We start from the raw sequence: 19,579 nt of genomic DNA, 5'->3' as shown, positions 1-19,579 counted from the left end.
TATGACATAAAATTCATTCTGTGCGGTAGGCCAATTGCTGGAACAGATAATGGGTGTAGTCAGGAAGACTGGAGAAGGCATCAAGCCTGGGAAAATCACAGGAAAACAAATGGATCAATGACCTGTCTGTCTAACATTTACAGTGTGGACTCTTTTGCCCCTTACACAGTAGGAGATCTGGCCCATTACCAGTGGATACAGACATCAGTGGCCCTTCACTGTGATCCATTGTACTCTCTCTTAATTTTCTTAATACAGACAGAATCTCTGAGTGCTACTGAGCTTTAATTTACAGATCTCCTGGTGTCAGGTAGCATGGAAAAAGAAGGAAATATCTCCATGGCTACACTTGTTTGATGGCTGATTACTTGGCTGGATTTTGAAGTAGCAGAGATAAGAGTTTGGATCAGTCCTAAACCTTGGCACACATACTTGGCATCATAATCAGCTCCTGACATGTAACAGAGCTGAAGTGCTATGAAGGTAGATATTTACCTGTATGTCTTGGACTTTAAACTGAATAGCTTGGCTGGCCCTGAGAAATGAGACGAAGGTTGGAGACCCAAGGAGGTGCTGAATGACTGAGGGCTGTTTGAGCAAGGATTAGCATCTTGAACTTTCTCCATGTCCTTAAAAGCCACATAGCAAACAGGCAGTCCTTAACATAGAGAAGCAAAACCTTACAACAAACAGTGTCTAAAGCAGGTTTAAGCTGTCCAAACCCCATCTCCACAATGCATAGTAGAATGTGTGCAAAAATGTTTTGGTAATTGCAGGTGAAATAGACAGCACAAGGCAAAGTACATTTGCCAAAGAATAAAAAAGAAATCAGTACTTTAGACAACAAGATGAGTTACAATATGTATAAGGAATTTTTTTATTCTGAAAGGAAAGGAAGGGACAAAGTTCTGAAATGTAAAGTGAGATAAGGCTAAGTTGGATCACTACTTGCAAGTGAAGAACCAGGGCTGAAAGAAAGGGAGAATGGCATGGAAAATATGAGGAGTAATGGTGTTGACTACTGTATCACAGAGAAGTTCCACCAATGAGCATTGTTCCATAGGCTTTGCGAAGAGAAATTGTGCACAGTCAAAATTTAAGAATACAGTGTATGTCAGTATCGGCACCAGAAAGGATTGGGGAACACAAAAATTTTAGAGCAGAATATTTTATAAATCCTTGTTGATTTTATGAACTTCTAACTTCATTCAGTAAGAAAGCTCAATGAGACAAAGTTAAATTTTCAAGATCCTTGCAGCTCTTCAAAACCATATTCTGCTCCCAGTGCACTAATAATTTTGGGCTGAGTTTGGTTATCCAAGTGGAATCATCTAGTGCTATTGGAGTATGTTGTCTGGCACCCAGATGTTGGTTTCGGTCTCCTGTGTCTTCTATGTATTATTTGCTCATTTTGTGAAGATGTCCCAGACACTTTAGGGGGTCTCAAATGGTTGTAGATAACTTTAGGCAAACTAATTGAACCATTCCTCTTTCATGCCCTTTTTGGTCTCTCCTTGCTGTTGTCCTCCATGTTAAACTGGTTTGCCACTGTTCTGCAAAAGTGCCTGTATTTCAGACGTCATTTCCTGCCATCTCTCAATTTTATGATACATTCCTAAATGTTGACTTTCTTTAAAATTTACCTTCTTTTAGTTCATCTTCTGTCCTGCTGCACTTGGAAATCCTCTCACTCTGTGGGCATCAACATGTTGCATAGTCAGTGTCCAACCACGGATATGCTTCTTCCACAAAGTTTGCTGGTGAAAATGCCCCTAAGTAACTAGTCCATAACCCAGCATTGTGCTGAGGTTGTGTGTGGCACCTGGTCATCCTGCTTCTACTCCCTCCTGAAACAAATGGTGAGCGTGCTAATTATATGAGCATGGATCCATGATAATGCTCAACAAACAGTGCTGGTTAAATAGGTTCTCAAGAAATAAAGTAACTCCCAGCAGATTCTGGAAACTTTAACAGCATCCAAGAATGGTGTCAAATCATGCATAGACACGCATAAAAAAAAACTACAGACAATTTTTTTTTCAGAGTTTTTAAGACTCTCTATGTTTGAAGGTTCCCTCAAGAGAATTATACCACTCCGTTTATATAATTGATATACACTAAAATGACTTAGATATATTCATGTTGACACAGTCTCCTAATACCTTACCAGTCACTAGTATGGACTCTTAAATTTTAACCATAAAAGCAACATATAATAATAATTACAGCTCTGTTATATGGATGCACTCGGAGTTTCTAGGGAAATGACGAAGGAGAACCTACAGAAGTAAGTCATGCATATACGTCATCCCTGTAATGTCTGAATCTTTTGTTTACATTTAGCATATGATTATAGCTTGCATTTTGTAGATGGGTTGCTATAATTTCTGCATAGTACTGAATCTGGTCATTACTGTAATTGTCCTGTACTGGACAGAATTCATACAGGATACTGTGATAGTTAAATCTGCCATAGAACTATTCAATGTTTCAAACTGTGGGAAGTGAAGCTTACCAAATACTCTTTAAATATACACAGTTTGACTGTCAAGTGGGAAAAGAAGGTCAATCTGAGGAGTGGACAACACCTTCTCAGATCCTTGCTAACCTTTCCCTATTTATAAAATGATCTTATGGAAAAAAAAAAAAAATCTATGTTTTTAATATCTTAACCAGAAGACAGCACTTGTAGCAGTGTAGAGCCCCTAACCAATTGATATGTAGTGGGTATTTTATCTAAATGGGAAATTACCACTTCTAAAACCATCCAAATGACCTCTTACAAGTTTAGACTTTTCTCCAGGATTTTACTTTCCATCATTTGCCAAGCTAATAAAATGACACCTTGAGGAGACTGTTAACTTGCCATACATATTCCTAGCTTGTTTCCTGCATATTTATTTTATTTCTACATTTCAGAGTGAAAAAATAGGCCAATAAATCATTCTAATGTACACAGATGTGGCTAAGATTACATCCCCTTCTTCACTGTTTCTTTGCATGCTCTGATCCGGATTTATCTTGACTGGAATTTTTACTTATTGCAAGTGATTTAGGGGAAAGTCCATGCCCTCACATGTGTTTGCATGGTTCCTAGAACAACAGAGCTTTAAATGTGAGTAGAGCCTTAGGGTACTTCTGCTGACTAAATATAGACTTTTACAGTCAAACTGATGTACTCTGGAAAAGTGGGTAAGCAGCTACATTACAACTTATTGAAAAAGGGGTTAACGTTTGGGCTGTTAATTTCAAAAACCTAAACAATAAACACCTCCCTCCCCCCCCCCCCCAAAAAACAGTGTGAAGAAGATACCAAAAGGAGGATTTTTCTCTGTGTAAGCAAATCCCTTGGAAGCAATTCTGCCTGGATTGTTCTGTGGAGAAATTAGGTCACATTTGGCTAACATCACTTTATTGTCAGGGTAACCTGCTCCTTTGGTCCCTCCTGCTTAGGGGTGTGTGCGTGTGCATGCACTTTCTCACAAAAGCTCACTAACAGCCTATGTTGAGAACCCTGCAAAGGAGTTGATTTTTATTTTTTTCTTCCTATATCACTGCAGATGCTTTAGAAAGATGTGGGCCAAAAGGTTACTGAATGTTTAGGCTTCTTTGATCTTGGCATTCATTTTGGTTTTTTTTTCAAGAAAACCTATTTCCAGTATAAAAGGTTGAGAACTGCTAGGCTGTTTTGCAGACTCTGAAGTCTGTGTTGTAGAAAACAGCCTTCCAATAATAATAACTGTACAAAGTCATTTCAAAGTAACCTCCTATTATCTAGTCAATAAGGAACAAAGAACAAGAACATTTATTTTGGTTTTTATTTCTTAATCTGAAAGAAATCCAGAATTTAAGAGCTCTTTGGCCTTTTCAAGAACAACAAGTTCACATGTGATTTAGTCATATGGCTGCAATAAAGTTGTTAAGAGCTCTGTTATCAGTCTGGTACTTAAAATATCAAAATTTATGCTGTAGTGTTACGTATTATTCCAAGATCTACACACAACTTCAGAGGATGTCAACTTTTCCTATATACTCACACTTTTATGAGTGCAGACAACTCTAAATTATTTGTGATATTAAAATAGTGAGAAACGTAATGCTCTCAACCAGCCCAACATACGTTACATACCAGAGGTGTACAATGTTCTGAATAAACTATCTCAGTAACACATGTATAAACAGCAAGTAAACTCCCACAGTCCGAGCTGTATAACCTCACAGAGCAAAATCGCTCTGAACTGGAGATGTTATAAAATGGCTTTGTGGTTGCATGGTCCTGGGGCCAGTAGGGACTGGACTAGACTCCACCACAATTTGTGAAACAAGGAGTCTCTGCTTTTAATAAAGGCAGTGATGTAGATCATGGGTCCAAAGGCAGCACAGTTAGTAAGTCTGAAAGGGCACAAGTGGAAATAAATTAAGGCACTTGAGACGGAAGGAAAACTCATCGAGCTTAAGTTCTAGCCTAAACTGTGCAGGTACTGGCATTTCAAAACCAATTAACAACAATATTTAACAAATTGAGCTAATTGGTAGTATTGTGTAAATGGAGAACAGAAAAGAGGGGAAAAAAGTTCTGCTAATGTCAAACACATTAGCATAGCCTGAACTGTATTAAAGACAATTTTAAATGAAAAATAATTAAGCACATAGAGGTAAAAGGAAAATAGGATAAAATGCAATATAAGGTTACCAGAGACTGATCTTAGCCCAATATTTTTCTTTAATAAAAATGGATTTTTAGACTAGAGAAATACAGTAGATCTATCTGGATTTCAGCAAAGCATTTGATATGCTGCCACATAGGAAATTATTAGTTAAAATGAAATAAATGGGAATTAGAAGAAAAATTGCAAGGTGAGTAAGGAACTGGCTAAAAAGAAAACTTCATGAGTTTTGTTTAAAAGGGAACTCTGAGGCTAACAGGAATTTACTAGAGGCATTCATAAAGGATCTATTTTGGACCAATCTTACTTAATATTTTCAGTAGAAATCATTGACTGAGAAAGATAACAATGTTTTAAGAGCACCTGTTGATGACCCAGAATTGTGATTCTCCATGCTTGAGGGGCACATACTGTCTTTCAGGAAAATCAGTCTGGCTTGCAACCAGGTCTTACTAGACTACCTTTCCCAAGGAAAATCTGGGACGTGCAAGACAGCCAGCTGTAGGCTTGCATGTTTGTTCAGTGGAGGCAGCAGCCACCTCCCATCAGACTGGGATGTGCTGGCTCCTCCCCTGCCCATCACTGGGTACATGTTTAGCATGTCTGAAGCTCCTGGTAGGACATCATCCATGGCAGTCTCTTTACAAATCACTCTAGCAACATTCATCTGAGCCACAGAGCAGCATTAGCACAGACTTGTGTCCAAGACAACATGCCCAACCTCTCTGCAGGGCATATTAACTCTAGCACAGTGCTGTATGAAGGATTTTACGTGGCTCCTGGGTCAGACCTGGCTTGCGGCTGCCCAGCTTGGCAATGGGACTCAGATGTAGACAAACTCTAAGACAGCTTGGCTTGTTTAGCCTACCAAAATGAAGGCTGAGAAGAAATCGGATTATATGGTAATTGCTGGAATGGAATTATAGTAAATTGTTTCCTTAAGTAAAAGGGAACTGGATTTGATGCTCCTTCCAGTCTTATGTCCTAAGCGTCTAAGTCATGCCTAACTGACTGTGTGGCTCTTTTGGCAACAAAGTCTCGCCAGGATGGTTCATGGCCAAAGGTTGTACAACTAATTAATTCTTAAAGAGATCTGGAGGTGGAGATTTCTACCAGCTTTGTGCAACTTTATGCTGTTGGAGGAGTCTCCAGGAGGAGAATTAAACTGTTTGTGGTCTAGATATCTTTCTTTGTGGTCTAGATATCTTTTGTTTGTGGTCTAGATATCTTTTCAGTATCTTTATCAATGACAGACAGTGGGATAGAGGGCAGCCTCAGCAAGTTTGTGGATGACACGAAGCTGAGTGGTGCAGCTGACACACCTGAAGCACGGGATGCCACCCAGGCGGACCTGGACAAGCTTGAGAAATGGGCCCGTATGAACCAAATGAGGTTCAACAAGTCCAAGTGTAAGCTCCTGATCCTGGGTCGAGGCAATCCCAGACATGAGTACAGACTGGGAGAAGAACTCATTGAGAGCAGCCATGCAGAGAAGGACTTGGGGGTCCTGGTGGATGAAAAGCTGGATATGAGCCAGCGATGTGCACTTGCAGCTCAGAAAGCCAACAGTATCCTGGGCTGCATCAGAAGAGGCGTGGCCTCTTGAGGGGGATTCTCCCCCTCAACTCTTCCCTCATGAGACCCCACCTAGAGTACTGCATCCAGCTCTGGAGCCCTCAGTACAAGAAAGATGTGGATCTTTTAGAACAGATCCAGAGGAGGGCCACTAAGATGATCAGAGGGCTGGAGCATCTCTGCTATGAAGACAGGCTGAGAGAGTTGGGGTTGTTCAGCCTGGAGAAGAGAAGGCTCCGAGGAGACCTTATAGTGGCCTTCCAATACTTAAAGGGGGCTTATATAAAAGAGGGGAAGAGACTCTTTATAAGGGCAGATAGTGATAGGACAAGGGGGAATAGTTTCAAATGGAAAGAGGGGAGATTTAGATTAGATGTTAGGAAAAAATTCTTTACTCAAAGGGTGGTGAGGCACTGGACCAGGTTGCCCAGAGAGGTTGTGGATGCCCTGTCCCTGGCAGTGTTCAAGGCCAGGTTGGATGGGGCCCTGAGCAACCTGGTCTAGTGGGTGGCATCCCTGCCCATGGCAGGGGAGCTGGAGTTAGATGATCTTTAAGGTCCTTTCCAGCCCAAGCCATTCTATGATTTTATGATTCTATGATTCTATGATTCTATGATTCTAGATTGAATATGCAGTAACAAACAACATCATTGCTAAAAGTTAAGCACAAGTCATACAGAGCAGTACAAGAAACAGTGAGGGAGTGGAATCTTTACCTGAAAGAGGGTGCAGACTTTTTGAAGGAGCCAGGGAATCAACGCTTTGGTAGAGAGGCCACGTGCCTCTATTGGAGAAATAGAGAGGCAACAGAAAGAGGTGGTCAGGCTCGTGTTTTGGGGAAACTCAAGGCTTCTAATATGGAAAGCCACACTCTGCCCTTATACAATGCTGTGCGAGTCTGCCTAGGAAACGTCCATCTCATCCTTACACATGACAACAGAGCTGACACATGTTTTCTCCTCTGTCTTTCACAGAAGCTGGACTTGTTTGAAATGACCAGTCACTCAGATTTTAGGTTCAGCAGTGAGTCTGTCCTTTTCACACAGCAAGAAAAAGAAAAACAAGCAAGCTGGAACTGATTGACCCACAGATACCAAAGGGGTGATAAAGGATCCATGAGCATTGGGTTTTTTTGCTTTGTGAGAGGTTACAGGCAGCAGTGAGGCTATCATCTTGGCAGAGGATAAAGAGTCTAATGGTGTAGAGGTCAGCTGACCCACTGGTAGAGTAAGCTAAAAAAAAAGAAAACAGAAAAGGTTTTTTGGTAAGAATAGAATTTGCTGTTGCGTATTTTGTAAAGTAAAACGTACCACATTTCTGGTTTCATGTTGTAGACTTCAAAGGGTAATGCAAGGTTTTATTTCTGCAGAGCAGTGTTGCACAAACGGGTGCTCTAAAGAAGCATCCTTTCCAAAGCAGCTGGAACAGGCTGCCAGAGCAAATGAACTGCAGACAGCCATGGTGTGGTGCCTCCTACATTTCTAGTAGGGAGGGTAGCAAAGAGTATGGGGAAGCAGCTGGCCAGACCTTTCCTGCACCCTGGTGGATGACAGGTAGGATCTGAACTTTAAATGCTGGGCAGGCTTTGGTTAGAAACCTGCCAGTTTTCCTAGTCAGTCCCTTTCCCGCCTCCTTGGCAGGCATCCAAAGGATGGACTGGGGAGCCCCAGGGTTTCTAGGAAGCTGGAGAAACTGTCCATCCTGAGAGCAGGAATCTCCATGCCTGGGGATGGGAACTCTGTGATGAGTTTCCAAGTGCCATATCTCTGAACCAGTTCTACTGCATGAATGACCTCATGTCCCAGGCCCTCTGAGTCCCACAGCTCTGGACCCTTACAGTTTGAGCTGCTCTGGGGCTGGGGTCAGAGGAATCCTGGCCATTGCAGACTGAAATTGGCACAGTAATAGCATGCTGGTTATGCAGAAGCCCACCACTAACCCATTTTACACTAGCATTCAGTAATGCATAGCTGTTACTATTACAATAATTGTGTTCAATTCAGTTGGTGACTGCCAGGGATCTTAGGAAAGACATTTCATTTTGGAAACACCTTGTGTTTGAGAGTTTCTGAAACTAAATATGGCTGGACTTCAGTTCTGTGAAAATTTTCAAGTGTTTGGCTTTTCCTCCCAAAGCAGGATGAAAAATATTCTGGTAATTTGTAAATTGTCACAGGATGGAAATTCATTTCTCTGGCCAGCTCTATTTATGAACACATTAATTCAAGTACTCATCTACCAACAAAAGGCTTCCTAGCCTTTAATTAAATTGGAAGTCTGTGCCTTAGTGTTGTCCCTCTGGTTTTCTTTCCACAACCTATTTGAGATTCTTCCTACCTTCCCTTACTGTTGGCTATGATGGCACTTGAAACCCATTAAGAAACTGTAAGAAGGCCAAGGAGTTTATTTTCTCGTGAGATTATATATGACACTTGAAGAATAACACTTCAGCTAGCAATCCCTTCTCTCCCCTAGTGAGACCACTTACTTTTGAGTGAATTATTAAAAAAAAAAAAAAGACTAAATAGTAAAACTGAATGCTTCTTGTTTAGATCTTCCTCATGAATGTGGTCTTACTCTCAGAATGTCTGATATGGTGATGCACACCAGGACCACTCTTCATTCAGTGCTTAATTTTAGGCCTCCAGATTTGAAAAGCTTGGCCTACAGTCACAAGTATTCATTCTTTGCGCACCTTTCAGAAGACAAGTCTGATATTGTCTTACTTTGTTTTTGAGACATTATTCTCTGTGCTTTGTTTTTGCCAAATGTCAAAATATAGCTGTTTCTCTGCTTCAGGGATATATTACACTAAGTGCACTGGAAAAAAAAAATTGGCAAATGATATAATACTCTGGAAAAGAGAAAGAGATTTGGATGGTGCTGGGGAAAAAAAGAAAAAAGAAAGAGAAAAAAAGAAAAAGAGTGACCTTGCATCATACAGCTGGCAAATTTTGCCAAGCCAACAGCCAGCCAGAGTTAATATGGCTTTACTCTCAACAAACCTGCAGCAATGCTGTTACAGTTTCACTACACTGTTTATGAAAAGCTGAGCTAGTCTGGAAAGCATTACATGAAAGACAATTCTAGGAAAAAGGGAAAAAGCCTTGTAATCATTGACAGTGCTTGTGTCTGAAACCTGGTTTTTGAATGTACATTAGAATCCATAAAAGTAAATACTGAAGAACGGAGAGAATGTGTTACTTCCTGATTTTAAAACAATAATACAGTTTCTACTATAGCAACTACTAAATTTAGTGACTATCTCATCTGTGTATCTATACAGAAGGAGAGAGCAAGGATGCTTAGGATACATGTGCCTTTGCACATGTTCCATTTCAAAAGCTGCTCGGGGCTGGCATGCATCGTCTGAAGTAATCAGTTATTTCCTGTGCCAGAATAAGATTACCAAGGCAGCCTGCTTCAGTACCGCAGCCACACTGTGGCCATACCTGCTCTTCGCAACTACGAATACAGCATCCCTGCCACCATGATGCGCAGGATTTAGGTGGAGAAATAGCAATGGACAAGGTGGGATCACTGCATATACTTACACACATGTACACACGCCCACTTTCACTGAGGATATACTTGCCCCCTCATGTGTGGATGAGAGTGTTTCAGCTACACTTTTCCCTCTGGCTGTATATTCTGTCCGCTCCTGGTATGGTGCCAGCGTAGCCTTGCAGGGGCACTTTGTTGTGGAATACATCTCAGGACAGCACGGTCACTGAGCCTGCTGTGAGCTGGAAACAAGGTTGGTACCTCTGGGGGTGCTGAGTGCTGGTTGCCACTGTATTGCTTCTGACACAGATGACCGTCTCTACAGAAGGCTTGTGTGCTCAGGTGCCTTTGCACTGTATCCTGCTGCACTGTGTACATGTAGCTCAGAGTAAATAGAGACTTTTGTGTCTCAGAGATGTTCTTCAGAGCTTACCACTCTAAATGCCTAAATGTTATCAGGCCTGTAAGCACCCTCTTGCAACCATATGTAATAAAAATCTACTGTTTCTAAGCATCCTTCCACTTCACTGCTGGTATAAAAAATTAAGGAGTGAACGGGTGGGCATAGAAAACGATTTCTAAAATAGAGAGCTGCCATCCAGAACAGTTTGCCATTTGGAAAAAGAAAATGCTACTTGGAGTGTCTCCAGGTGTATTTCTGCCATTCATCTGTCGTGATCAAACTCAAAGGCTTTTGAGATCTTTAAATTTAGGGTGAAGTAAAACTAATTTTTTTTCTTTGTTGACTGAGAACCATAACTTCCTATCTACCTATGACATTCAAATGCGAGGTATCTAAAATGAGATAAGCAGTGACACAGCCTCCCTGGGTTTTTGCCATTTCTCCTACAGGTCACTACCTGTGATTAAAAGTCACAGAAGACTACCATTTTGATAATGTTTAATGTATCTAGAATGCATTTTTGAAAGTTCCCAATCATATGAAAGCTTAAAGATCACCTTTTTCCAATTAAATGCAGATGGCTAAAGTGGTGGTTTAAACTCTTAAATCACACAATTGCTTTCTAGACTACAACTCTAGCCCTGGGTTTGCCACATGGCTGTAAGAAACACACACCAGGTCATTGCTAGTTGTCCCAGCTTGAGCTCTTAAAAGCACTGGGCTTGCAGGAACGCAGAGGGACTTTAATCATTACACATCTTTTGAGAGGCTTGAGTGTGAGCTCTTCTGTTGGCTTATGAGGCGATGGGAGGAGTCCCTTAGATTTTCCCTGTGCTGGCTGAGCTGAGCTACCACATCATAGTATTGTTGTGGAATTAGCATGTAAGTGTACGGTGAACCAAAGATGGGGTTGCTTAAAGACACAAGAGCACATCTGGGGTTTTGTTCAAGACCTACGTCATTGTCCGAGTTGCAACAATTGCTTGTTAAATGTTGTCATGTGCCCAGCGTAAAGCATCATAATTGCTTCTGGGATCTTGCTGTTCTAAGGGACTCTTAGTCTTTTGCTGGGACAGTAGGACAAATCACAGAAAATCAGGTCTGTCCCAGTTGTATTTGTCTAGCAACCATCAAGGACTCTAGAGGCAAAGCAGTTCAAACAAATGGGCGAGTTCCTTCAGGACAGAAAAAAAATATTAGTGGGAATTTAGACCATTAGTGTCTTTGAAAATCTACTCTTTTTCACTGCAGCTCATGCTGCAAGATTTGTGAAGAATTTTGTCCAGCCGTTGGTTAGGAGTGTTCAGGCTGTAAACAAAAGAAACCCCCATGTCATCATATTTGCATCATGCAACTTGGAGTATTGGAAAGAGAAACACCGGTACGGGTTACACATTTGTCGTAAAGCAGAGGATGTATTTTATGACATCTGGTCTGGCCACTAGAGGTCAGTGTTTTGGAGCGGAATGGACATAATTTTTTCTGTCTGTTTGGTAATCCTCTGTTACAGCCATAAAGACAGGAAGCACTGTACCAGACCTTTCCATGCGTCATTGTGGTGTTTAGTATGTGTCATCTTGGCTTGACATGGGAATATGAGTACATTCGGCAGCAGTCAAGGGGTTATATTTTTGAATAGTGTGAGAATGGCTGCAGAGAACATAGTTATTACTCACAGATTATGTAATAAAGTTGCATGTTGCAGAGTGCAATCGTGGTTTAGTGAGCTAGATACACGTTACTTATGTCACTGAAAAATGTGACATTAGGGCAAAATATTAGCAAAGCCAATAGGAATAATTGCCTAATAGTACATGATGCTTAATCTAGAGCTCTGAGGCCAGCTCTAGCAGCTTTGGCTCCTCTGTTTGCATGGCTCTCACTGCCCCCCCCACCCCCCCGCCCCGCTCGTCAGCCCCCTTCCCCCCAGCTGGTGCTGAGAACATGGGGTAGGTGGGAAAGGAGGTGCATGTGCACACTCTCTCCATGTTACTTTTTTCTTTTCCATGTTGCTGGGTTTGGGAGTGTCTCCAAATAAATGTAGGTAACTAGTAGTGTACCCTGTCAGTGGCCAGTAACTAGCGGTATATCCAAGGGGTCAATATTGGGTCCAAGCCTGTTTAACATCTTCATTAATGATCTAGATGATGGAGCAGAGTGTACTTCAGCAAGTCTGCAGATCATAAAAATCTAGGAGGAGTGGTCAGCCAGAGGGTCATGCTGGCATTCAGAGGGACCTTGACAGGCTGGAGAAATGGGGTGAAAGGAACTTCATGAGGTTCAACAAGGGAAAGTGCAAAGTCTTGCACCTAGGGAGGAAGAACCCCATGCACCTGTACATGCTGGGGGGGACCCCAGCTGCATGAACACAGCTTTGCAGAAAAGGCCCTGGGGATCCTGGTGGAAACCAAGTTGAACATGAACCAACAATGTGCCCTTGCAGCAAAGAAAGCTACTGGTATCCTGGGCTGCACTAGGAGAAGTGCTGCCAGTAAGCTGAGGGATGTGATCCTTCCCATCTCCTCAGCACTGGTGAGGACACACGTGGAGTGCTGGTTCCAGTTCTGGGCTCCTCAGTTCAATAGAGATATGGACATACTAGAGAAAGTCCAATGAAGGACCACAGAGATGATTAAAGAACTGGAGCATCTCTTGTATGATGAAAGGCTGAGAGAGCTGGGACTGTTCAGCTTGGAGAAGACGCGTGGGGGTCTCATTGATGTACATAAATACCTGAAGGGAGAGTCAAAGAGGACAGAGCCAGGGTCTTTTCATTGGTGTCTAGTGCCAGGACAAGAGGCAATGGGCACACACTGAATTCCCTCTGAACATCAGGAGGCACTTTTTCACTGTGAGGGTGATCAAACACTGATACAAGTTGCCCAAGGAGGTTGTAGAGTCTCCACGCTTGGGGATATTCAAAAGCCATCTGGACACAGTACTGGGGACCTTACTCTATGTGGTCTTGCTTGAGGAGGGGATTGGACCACATGACCTCCAGAGGTCCCTTCTAACCTCAGCCACTCTCACTTTTCTCCTCCTGTCCTCCTCTCTTCATTTCACCTCCTGTCTCCTGAGCAGACTTATGCTCTCCATGTTGTTGGGGACAAAGGCAAAGTCTAGGAGTGCTGCGAGGGGCTGAATAGACAGGAGTGCTGCATCTCTCACATGTTTAGCAGAGCAAAACTGACTGCACTCAGGTATTTGGTCCAGAGCTCTACCTGTCCTCCTGCTCCTCATGGAGGTAGATTCTTATGGCAGCAGATCCTCTTGCCTCTTCTCCCACCCAAGGGAGGTCAGACTGGCTGGAAGCAGCAGTGAGGGGGTGGGGTGGAGAAGTAAATGGAGCATAGAGAGAGCTTCAACCTCTAGTTCCCTGCAGATGTCTCCCAGCCCCTCTATGTCACCATTATCCTCTGCCTTGCTCTAACTTGCTAATCTTTCCCAGCCTATCCTTCTGCTTCACTCAAGAACACATTTTGTCATTCCCACAAAGTGCTATCACTGGCAACTATGAGGAAAAATAGAACATTTTGTCCCTCTCTGTCAGGGCAGCACAATTCACGTCTAGAAAGTCTTCATCTGGCTTTTTTCATCATTACCATGTTACCAATGTAGTCATAAATAAAGCCACACCTGAGACATGCAGCCAAATTCTGCTTAGATTTTCACTGGTTCAAATATGGAATATGTAATAAATTGAAAGAATTAATTCCTGACTTACTGTATTTTAGGAGAGAAAAGAACTTGGCTTGTTTGTAGTGTTTATCATTCAAATACATTTTCTGTCAAATACAGAGATAGGTACAGGGAATGGAAAAGCATGCTAGTGGGAAACAGCCAGCTTATTCCTGGCTGTATTTTTACTTATAGGAATAGGTGCATCAGCCTCCATTTTTTCTCTTCTGTCTTTCAAATGGAGTGGTTATGGTTAGAAGTATGTGTGGATTGTCTCACATTTTTCAATTTCTTAAGAAAAAGAGTTTTGCCTTCTAAATCTTCATTTCTGGTAGCTGAAAAGCACAGATAATGTTTTTTGTTTTAAAAGCATGACAAAAGCCAAAATATCTTGGGAACAGTCAGATTTGTGGTAGATTTTGTTTCCTGCTGAAAGATTTTCACTGAAAGAAAACAGGTCACTGAGAAAACTGCCCAACTCGCCCCTCTTTAACATGGGGATATTTTGAAGGGCTTCTGACAAAATGAATATTTAATTCCAGCTTGTAATAGCAAAGGTGACTTCTGTGATACATTTATCCACAGAAAAGTCAATAGTCTCAGGGCTGAAGAGGGTTAGGCTTCATCATGTTTCACTGTTATTCTACGTCTTCAGGGGCATAAGTACATGACCACCTTGATCCTGGAATATAATTTAAAAGTTAAACAACAGAAGACAGATTCTTTCAGTGCAATTTCAAACACCCTTTCCTGAAAGCATCCTGCCCAAAAAGTGCTCACTGTCTTTCTTTTTTTCCCCAGGGCCAATTTAGTAATTATCTTGCTGTTTACTTGACCTTTTTGTTGGTCTCTCTCACAATTGCTTCAATCTGTTTCTGTATGTCGTGTACTTCATTAAATAACACTCACTGAAACATCCTATGATTCATTAGCTTATTGTGTCATGGGCCTTGCAAGTGGGCTGCATTTAGGTGGTGGCTCCCACAGTTTAGTGTTCTGAACTTCAGTAGGAACTTCACATCTTTCCTCACTGAAAGATGATTGCCAGCATCAACAAAGTTTTCCCAAAAACACATCACAACAGCGGGCTGCTGCTGGTGGCAGATGATAATGGAGGTTGTTGAAGGCTCACATATTCGTTTTAGCAGAGCTCTGGAGCTTCCTTGGTCCTTGCCCTCAGAAAGTAACAAACATCTGTGGTAAGAAACAATTACAGGAATGGGTTAATTGGACAGGAAAACTGGTGGTACCAATGATGGCAGGATAAGAGGAAAGGTTTAATTCACTCATCTGGGTATTGATGGTAAAAAGCTGCCTGCAATATCATATGATCTCTCATACAGGAACTTCTGCAATGTCATGCTGAGGGTGTCACGCATGCAGTGCAGCCTTTCAAGAAAAATAACTTGAAGCAGAGTATGGAATAGTATAAAAAGCAAGCTACCAGTGTGACAGCAGTTAAGGCTGTGTCAGGTGGGGCTACACAAAGATGACCAAAATTCTTCCAGGTTCAGAGACAGTTATTGATATACACTCAGTTGGAAGACAATTTGAGATGCAACTATAGGAAACTCATGCTGAAAGAGGGGAGACTGAGTATTTTATAAGCTTTCACTGACTAAATAGAATGAGACACAGCATTAGGTTGGAGCTGAATTGAGCACGTCTTCTGGCAGGACCTCAGGCCTGTAGTATAGTCCAAATGCATCTGAGTGCCATGGCCTTTCCTTTCTCTGCCAGTCCTGGCACAGGGCAGCAGATCACAGGGTGAGCCAGTAAGTTACCTCTGCCACAGGAGTTCCCACAGAGGCTGCACAGATGGGCTTTGGATGTGAGAAGTTCCTTGGAGCATGAAGGGGAAGTGGAGAAGGAGGAGACACAGGAGCCAATCTCCTGCTGAAGGCATGAGCTGTGATGGAACTCCAGCCATGGCCACCAGCAGAAGGCGACTGCTCATCTGTTGTGCAAAGTTGTGCAAAGAAAAGTATCATGAAACTGAAAGCCACATTTAGTGCAGGAAATGACAATAGCCACATTTTGCTCATTATAAGCCTCTAACTTGTGACTAGGTGCCAGATTCCTCAGCTGAAATTTTTACTGAAGATTTAATCACTTGTGCTCTTGACTATTTTAGTTTATTTTCCTCTCCCCATTTAAATGCCTGTTCTCTAAAGTACAGGATGTCCAGAATGGTGTGGCTAGACTGCTCTTTTCTTCAGGACCTATATCGCCTCTATCTTGTGTCACCTTCACTGGCTTCTTTTCCATCATCAAATTCAGATCTAAATTACACTCCTGAGGGCCGATTCTTTCTTCATCACATCTGTTTTAGACCTGTGTAGCTCACTGGCTTTATTAATATTAACTGATTTAAAAAAGGGGAATCAGACCCCCTGGTTTTTAGAGCTACCCATAGATTTGGTCCATCCTGCCCATCATCTTGTACTCATGATAACACTAAAACACTGAGTCTGCATATGCTTCCATAGTCTGTGTCTCTTTTCTAGCTCTTTTCCATAACTGGATATTCTTTGCTTCATTTGCTATCCTATCATCAATCTTTTCCATTTGAGTCACTGTTTTTCCTTCAATATATCATTATAAAACTTTCCTTTAAAGCTTCTGATTGAACCTATGCACAACCTTTGCAGATGAAAATGGCAAAACAAAGAATATCTCCAAGAAAGGGGAGATTTGACTTGATTCTTCACACCTGTCAGGATTTAACCCCAGTCAGCAACTAAGCACCACACAGCTGTTTGCTCATCCTCCCCCCTCCCTGGTGGGATGGGGGAGAGAATTGGAAACAAAAAGTAAAACGCAGAGGTTGAGATAAAGACAGGTTAATAGGATAGCAGAGGAAGAAAAATAATAAGAATAATGATAAAAGAATATACAAAACAAGTGATGCACAATGCAATTGGTCACCACCCGCTGACTGATGCCCAGCCCATCCCCAAGCAGCGATCACTCCCCCAGGCCACGTCCCCCCAGTTTATATACTGAGCATGACATCACATGGTATGGCATAGTCCTTTGGCCAGTTTCAACCTGCTGTCCTGGCTGTGCCCCCTCCCAGCTTCTTGTGCACCTGGCAGAGCATGGGAAGCTGAGAAGTCCTTGGCTAGTGTAAGCACTACTTAGCAACAACTAAAACATCAGTGTGTTATCAACATCATACTAAATCCAAACCACAGCACTATACCAGCTACTAGGAAGAAAATTAACTCTATCCCAGCGGAAAACAGGACAACACCCTACATCAGCAGGAGCTGAAGACCTTCAGTTCTAGGGGACTGGATTGTTTCTAATGCTGGGCTATACAGAAACAAATCATTTGCATTATAGGAAGCTATCTGGCTAAGTTACTAATTATCAGATTAAATAGGATTAGACATGGGACTTTCCAGCTGATTCCAGAGAATCAAACCAAATGAATCAACAAAGAAAGAAAGAAATTCTCTTCCAAGGATACTTGCATAGAAATGGTACTGTGGGGTGATAGCCTGCATACAATAGACGTTTCCAGCTTTGGAAAATGTACTGTTTCCATGCACAGCTTCTGGTGCAGTCAGTGCCAACAAGCAGAAGCTCTGTGTGGAAGCTGACAGCATTTCTGCCCCAGGGTATGACTTTGTGCGTAGTTGCATCTGCTGAGAAAGACCATGGAGAAAGCAGACAGCTAACAAAAAAGTTGCAAAAGAAATGGATAGTGTTGATGTGAAAGAGTATTTACACTCTTCTACTTCATCAAATGCCTCTGGATAGAGTTCTCAGAGCTAAACCCCCCAACAATCTGGAGTTTAACTCATCTAACCCCCACAGTAGATGCCCAAGTGCAAAGTCCTGATCCTCAAATTCCTCTTGAGGAGTTTCTAGCCTGTAGGCAGCTGAAGTCTGTAGGCACCACTGTCTTCAACATTCACATTCCTTACATATTTATGTTTCTTTTATGAACTGTATTCAGCTAGGCCTGAGCCTTGAGTGTCATCAGTAGTAGGGTGTGTGTCTCACAGTCAAGCGTTTTGAGGATCCACAGATTAGATGTTCCTCTGCCTGTGTAGCCTGAGAAAATAAAAATGCTGTGTGCAGTGTCAACACACCAAATGCCGCTGGGTTCTTCATCAAATAGGCAGTGGTGGTAGTGACTCAGTGAGTATCGCCTCCTTTTTTTTTTTTTTTTTTTTTTTTTTTTTTTTTTTTGTTTGTTTTTTTTTTTTTAATACAATGGTCAGTGACTAGCACGCTCTTCCAGGCTCTGGAAGACATAGGTTTACTTCCTTTCTCTCCCTGATTTACATACCATGCTGACATTTCTGGCTGGCTGCATGACATATTTTCCCTCAGGCACTACCTGTTCACTACTATCTGGAAGTACTGAACTCATTATGTAAGAAGTTTAGACTTTTAGCTTGTGGTTGATGATCCTCCCCACCAGCGGGGACACGTATTATAGTGCTTAATTAGTGCTTAACTTTGTCAATCTAGCTCTTGAACATCCATCCAAGGGCTTCGGTCCCTTGGCTATAAAAATGAGAATGAATGGGTGGGAAAAGATTTAAGAGATTTTTGTCTAAAAGAGTACAATTTACCTGAAGAAAAAAAATCAGATTTTCACTCACTTTAAGATATTTTAATGACAAAGTATAAGGGGACCATTAGAACAGTTGCAGATGGTTTGTGTGAAATGGCTCAGTTACAGTAAGAACCACATGAACTTTTACCCTGAACTCAAACCAAGATCTTTCTCTCCCTTTCCTTTTTTTTTCCTCATGTACTCAAGTTGTTTAGTTAAACTTTTGGTTTGTTTCTTTTCCTGTTCATATGCCTCTTCAGCCCTTATTTCAGCTGGGACTAGTACTCAGCTACCACCAGGAAGGCTGATTTGTGAGACTCACAGCCAGCTCTGTTCTGTATTGGCCAAATTTGTCCCTGTTGCCACAATAATAGAGTTACGCCAGCCTTCCTAATCTTTTCCATTTGTAGACTCTGACTAGATTTTGATACCAGAAAAAGGAGGTGAGCATCCTTCTCTTGCTGTCAGCAGAGATGTCAAAGTTCCTGTTTGAAATGAAGACTCTCCCTAAAAAGGGATCTTCAAAGATGTTGCGTCAAGCTTTTCTCAGCTTTTCAAATATACTGCATCATCAGTCCTGAAGACCCCTTTGGCCTTTCCACATCTCTCCCCCATGTTACTCTTCTGTGCTGATGGTCAGCATGACTGAATCATTCTAAAAACCACTGTCTGGTAGATAGTTCTTCGTAGTTTCCTTCCAGCCCGCTCCCCTCCTTATTCCTTGCTACTGCCTCTCCTCATCTCCTCATGCTTTTCTTGTCTCCTTTTTAAAATCATCTCCTGCTCACCTTCTCTGTTCTTCATCCTTTATTTCGTAATTCTTTCCTCTGAAGACTCTGAAGTTTCCTAAGCACCAAAACCTGCTTGACCAACTCACACAGAAATTCCCACTGGTAAATGAGAAGAAAGCAAGTGGAGGTGGGCTGCAAGCACTGCTGCAGACAGAGAATATTGCTGACATCCTGTTCATTTTCATCAAAGACTCGACATGTACACAACCTAGTTAATCATGGAGCAGCAGGGATAGGGAATTTGAAGAAGAAACAATAATGGAGAAAAGATACCCCAATAACAGGGTAGAAATGAACAAAGAACCATGGATCAGGGGTCCATGTTCAATATAAAACAGCCTTGCCCACGTACAGCATTCCTGTAGTATGATGTAAAGGCACTACA

The sequence above is a fragment of the Platalea leucorodia genome (genome assembly GCF_965183815.1).
Source record: "Platalea leucorodia genome assembly, chromosome: 1".
NCBI lineage: Eukaryota > Metazoa > Chordata > Aves > Pelecaniformes > Threskiornithidae > Platalea > Platalea leucorodia.
The sequence above is the reverse complement of the archived record's forward strand: the minus strand, read 5'-3'. Positions refer to the sequence as shown.